This window comes from Hibiscus syriacus, unplaced genomic scaffold (genome assembly GCF_006381635.1).
Source record: "Hibiscus syriacus cultivar Baekdansim isolate YM2019G1 unplaced genomic scaffold, ASM638163v2 tig00110257_pilon, whole genome shotgun sequence".
In the NCBI taxonomy this organism is placed as follows: domain Eukaryota; kingdom Viridiplantae; phylum Streptophyta; class Magnoliopsida; order Malvales; family Malvaceae; genus Hibiscus; species Hibiscus syriacus.
Window position 1 is genome coordinate 239,140 of NW_024062648.1, and position 6,260 is coordinate 245,399.

The following is a 6,260-nucleotide window of genomic DNA, read 5'->3' on the forward strand; positions in this document are numbered from 1 at the left end:
ATTATCAATAACTACCAAGTCGAAAATCAGGATGTTACAAGTGCAATATTCAAACTGATAAAATTTGTTTCTTTAAGTACCAAATCGATAATTTAACAATAGTACAGGGTAAAATCAAGTATTGAGGCAATATTAACCAATATGAATGAATATATACCGGTATGCCCCACAGCTTACCTAACTAGGAGCCCTATAAAAAACCGTCAAATCCCACACATTTCCCCATCCAAGCTCACTTAAGTCGCTGCTTGTTTGATTCACGGCAAAAACTTTTGCTGCCATTTTGGCTTACTGGTTACACACTCGACAAAACACGAAATAAAAAGATATGGTCGAAGCACTCGAATCTCATCAAAAGCACCCGACAATGGCAGAGGTACAAAAATCTTCCGACACAATAACATTTTTCATTTCCTTTTCCTAAGGTTAATTTCTCCGAGTTGCTCACTTGGGTTTTGTTTTCCATGTCCGATTTAGTTGATTGAAGACTCAAGAGAATAACAGATATAGGCTTCCCAATAGCAGCAATGAGCTTGGTGGGTTACCTGAAGAACATGGTCCTAGTGGTGTGCATGGGCAGACTAGGTAGCCTCGAGCTTGCCGGCGGGGCATTGGCGATTGGGTTCACGAATATTAGCGGCTACTCGGTCTTATCGGGTCTAGCCACCGGCATGGAGTCGCTCTGTGGTCAGGCTTTCGGTTCAAGAAACTTGTTGGTCGCGTCACTCACCTTACGGAGAACGATTATGATGCTGCTATTCGCTTCGGTGCCGATCGGATTGATATGGGTTAACCTTGAACCTATCATGCTTAGCATCAATCAAGACCCCGGTATAACGAAAGTCGCGAGCCTTTATTGTCGGTTTGCGATCCCGGACCTTGTAGCCAATAGTGTTCTTCAACCTTTACGCATTTACTTGCGTAGCAAGGGAATGACATGGCCTTTAATGTGGTCAGCCTTTGTTTCGACTGCATTTCATGTCCCGATCACGATCGTCTTAACTTTCTATTTACGATTAGGCGTCCCCGGGATCGCTATTTCCACCTTCATCACCAATTTCAATACCCTTTTCTTCCTTCTATGTTACATGTTATATACTCGAAGTTCAACGTCAATGGCCCCGGATGAATCGTACTCATGCCACTGTCATCGCCGCCATCTTCGACATCTCTAATGGGGAAGGAATGGGGAGTTCTACTTCGACTTTCAATCCCTAGCTGCATCTCTGTTTGCCTAGAGTGGTGGTGGTACGAATTCATGACGATCCTAACCGGAAACTTATCCGAACCCAAAGTGGGGCTCGCAACATCGGCTATAGTGATACAAACAACGTCTCTGATGTACACGTTGCCGTCAGCTCTAAGCGCGTCGGCCTCGACCCGAGTCGGGAACGAGCTCGGTGCGGGGAGGCCAACCAGGGCGAAACTGGCGGCCATGGTCGCAATAGGGGTAGCCTTAGTGACATCGATTTTCGGATTGATAGGGGCCATATTGGGGAGACAAGCATGGGGAAGAGTTTTCACCAAAGATGACCAAGTTCTAGAGCTAACCATGATCGTATTACCCATAATTGGGCTATGTGAGTTAGCCAATTGTCCACAAACCACGAGCTGTGGGATATTGAGAGGCAGTGCTAGGCCGGGGATTGGTGCGGCCATAAACTTTTATTCGTTCTACATGGTGGGTGCACCCTTGGCCGTGGTGCTGGCCTTTGTTTGGGGACTAGGGTTCGTGGGGCTCTGTTACGGGCTGTTAGCGGCTCAGATTGCATGTGTGGTCTCTATCTTGACGGTGGTTTTCAAGACGGATTGGGAAAAGGAGTCCTTGAAGGCCAATGACTTGGTGGGCAAAAGTGATCCTTTTGCACATGCAAACCCGAACCCTTGTGACCAAATGTTGAAGATTTAAAAAATTTATTATACAAATACGTCTTGTAACGTTATTTATAGTCCAAGTCATGAAAATCACTAGAATCACACTTTTTGTATGTCATCTACATAAAAATTATTATATGAATCCGTTACGTCATCAAATGTTGACATGAAAACAGTAGTTTAATAGGACAACATCTTGAATTGAAAAAGGAAGTCCACAGTCGTTTTCTATAACACATGTGCAGCATGTGCTTGTCTCTGTCGAGTTAGATCTGTCTATTTATAAAATAATCCAGCTGCAAGGTCTACAACACCATATTATTGGAACAACTAAATAAATCGGACAGAATTTCTTAAAAGACTTCAATGATAAAAACGAAAATTATTCTTTTAAAAAAATTTAAATTCGAGCTGCTGCGTCTTTTACTATTGTTATGTAAAACTTATTACAATAGAAATTATTTTTGTAATTATAATATCTCAAGTATAATCTAAAAAATATTTAATTATATTTTCATTATTCTAATATAAAAAAACCAAAATAGGAAGAAATTCAAATAAAAATCTTAATAATTAACGGTTTATAATACTCCATCCGTCCCACTAAATATGTTTATTGTTGACTTTTTAAAAGTCAAATTCTTTAAAACTTTGATGATGATTATTTTAAATATTTTAAACAATTAAATTTTATAAAATATATATTTAAAAACTAATTAATTTAAAGTTTTAAAATATATTTTTTATATTTTTATAGATGATAAATTTTAAATAATAATGAATTAAAGTAAAAATATTAAAAATATTAACAATGAACGGATTTAATGGGAGTAATGATTTTTATATTGTTCACATTGGATTTTGGTTTGCATGTTTGGTGACGTATTGTGCATGGCATATATGAAACTGACACTAATCCTTCCCCTTTTGGGGGGAAATGGTATTAGAATTGCATTGTTAAAACTAATTATTAGAACCAACAACAGTTTGTCTAGTGGGATGGGACACTAGGTCTCTTAAGCAAGGTCAGAGGTTCGAATCCTGACGTTTGCGAATGGAGAAAACTGGGTTGGGAGGGTCGCCCTCGCCTCTGCAATACCTGATCTGGATTAGTCGATTAATAGATCGTATATCATTGATTAATTAAAAAAAACTATTTATCAGAAATTGCAAGAGATGCCACCTTCTATCAACATCACTATCAGAATTTAAAAACACAATAATTGAAATTTAACATGCAACAACATGGATAGATCCAAGGGAATGTTGGATCGGTCACATTTTTTGAAAATTTTAAAATTTTATATAATTTAGATCTTTATTTATATTTTTATTTTTATTGATAATTTAATCTTACACTTCAAATCTTATAACTTCGTACTTTTTAATTTTTTAACACGATCTCTTAAAAGTCCATACACCTGACATAAAATTATGGGTCTATATCTAACATCAATTGTGTATTGATGTTTGAGAATAATTTGATATTGTATAACAAGCAACCTCAATAGTAGAAAGAAGTATTATTCTCTTTAGAAATTCCGAGTTTAAGCATTTACATTTGTTATCAATAGCTAATAAATATTCTGAACATATGTTATCTTGTAATCACGTGTCTACAACTTAAATAATTTTGTCCCAACAAATTACTAATCCCTTTCGAACAAAATTATAAAATCGAGATTCGAGTTGGACCAGTCCATCGAGCAAACCATTAGGCAACGAAAAGGAAGGGCAACAAGAGGATATGGCAAGAGGGAGCATGGAGTAAGGAACCCAACTGGATTAATCCCCACAAAATATCCAAAAAAGAGCAAGGCAAAATTAGGGAAGTCTAGTTTAACTAATATTCTTCTTCGAGTGAGATATATTAGCATGTGCAAGACCTAATTAGCACATGTCTTTTAAACTCCTTTTTCCCTTTTTATACACGTGATGAATTAAAATGTTCAATATTGTTGGTGGAGATGCTTCTTTTTCTAAGATAGTGGATAAGGTGAAATATCTATTAGGACGAGGCCAAGGACATGAGATAAAAACACGTGAGGAATGAGAGATTTTAATGAATGTGGTGGATGATGAGATTCTCGATGTAAGTCCATCGTTAATTTAATAATTTTGATTGAGCATCACGTGATACGAATTTTATTGCACGTTCAGCCCTTATAATTTTGATATTATAATGAATTTTCTCATTTATCTATGTGATCATATCTATTCATACGATGTAACATTATATAGTTTATAAGAGGAATGTCATTTTCATTTATTTTATTGGTAATGAATAATTTTTAATATTTCAGATCATACTCTTGCCAGTTGAACTCTTAGAACTTGTAATGCTCTTTTCTTTTCTTTTTTTTTTGAATTGATCACTGATATCAAATCTATTGACCGACTAACCTATATTGGGTACTACAGAGGCGAGGACGACCCTCCCAACCCAGTCTGCTTCATTCGCAAACGTCAGGATTCGAACCCCTGATCTTGCTTAAGGAATCTAGTGTCTTATCCCACTAGACTAACTGGTTGTTGGTGTAATGCTCTTTTCTTTGAGTCAGCTTGTCCTAATATTATTGCTATGGTTGTCTCTGATGACGTAAACTCCCATTATTTTTAATATAATTTGGGTATTATTTCCCCTTGTTAGGACTTAGAAATAAGACACATATAGAGGGAAGGTAATCGATGTGCTGAACGGTTAGTAAATCTCACATTTACTAAGAAGGGCTACATCTGATCGAGAATAATCCTCCAGAGGAGTTTGCTTCAGGCAGATAAATTAGGGATTGAAGTTTTAAGATGGTAGACAGTACGATGTGTTTTATTTCTTTTATCAAAAAATTATTTTTAGAATATTTAGAATATATTAATTATATTAATAACAGATTAAATATAAAATTGTTATACGCCTTTTTTTTAATTAAGCATTGGTATCCGATCTATTGACCGACTAATCCAGCTCAGGTTCTGCAGAGCGAGGGCGACCTTCCCAACCCAGTTTGCTCCATTCGCAAATGTCATGATTCAAACCTCTGACTTTGCTTAAAGGACTTAGTGTCTCATCCCACTAGACCAACTGATTGTTGGTAAATTATTATACGAGTTTGATGGTGTAAAGAAAATAATTCTATACATTTTCTTTTATTTTTTAATTTAATATTAAAATTAAAATTATTTGAAAAAATATCATAAGAAATTAATTAAATCATGGTAGTATTATATTAAAACTATATTTCTAGAATATTTATACACAAACCCATATCCAAATAAGCTATACAAATGCCCAATCCGATCTCGAAAGTTGAAACCCAAATGAATATCGTACCCATTATTCAAATCAAAACCTAAACCAAAATATAATTATCCAAATTCCAATTTAAGAAATAATGTGATATTTTATTTTTATAATTATTTTTTAAAATTATTTTACTTTATAATTTAATTTTTTATTATGGTTCATTCTTAAACTCTAATTTTTGTAGTTTGAAATGTTATGAGCTCGAATTCATATAAAATATTTTATTATTTTTGAATTTATTTAAAATATATTTAATATAATATGAACACTTGTAAATTTATTTTTTCTTTCAATAATTTATAGAATAATAAGCTTTAATTTAAGTAATTGGACTCACTTTCGATATTCCAAAAAATTCCTCATAAAAATAGGCATTAATTCTTCCCATTATGTATCGATACAACAAAACTAGTATCAATATTTTTATATGGGTATCAATACCTAAAATTGGATTATTTTAATAAAATTTTAAAATTTTACTAAAATAATAATTTTGGTCTACGAAATCAGAAAACAGATTCGGAAGTCGGTTACGTGTAGGAAAAGATTAGTACGCCACAAACTTTAAAAAAAAATCAAGTCTCTAACTTGTTAAAGTAATGAATTAAACCTTCATGTCATATTATCATTCGATATGAGCTCCTATATTAACACCATAATTATTAATGACAACTTTCGTCAATCGGAAAATAATATTAATATAATTTATGATGTTTAATGATTAAATTGATAAAATTTAAAATAATAGACACCGATGTTGATTTTTATAAATCTTTAAATTATAATATTTTTTTATTATCGAGTCATGGATTCGTAATCTGATCCATATTTTGATATAATAAAATTATTCTATCAATATTACCGAACAGATTAAACTCAGAAAGAATCAATTCTTTTGTTTTTCCTTTTGCCGAATATTTCTTTTCAATTTTTAATTGTAAAATAAAAATGATTAGCTTGAACAAAGTACATAATTAATCAAATAAAATTAATATTTTTTTTATTAAATTGAACATCATAAATAATTGGATGCATCTAAACAAAATTTCACTAGTTTGACTCTATTCAATTCATAATTTTTTTT

The 6,260-nt window shown here is 33.3% G+C and overlaps 1 pseudogene; it reads left to right on the top strand.

The window, feature by feature from the left end:
* The first annotated feature begins 241 nt into the window (after positions 1–241).
* Positions 242–1,985, top strand: LOC120114946 (annotated as a pseudogene).
* The last annotated feature ends 4,275 nt before the right edge of the window (positions 1,986–6,260 follow it).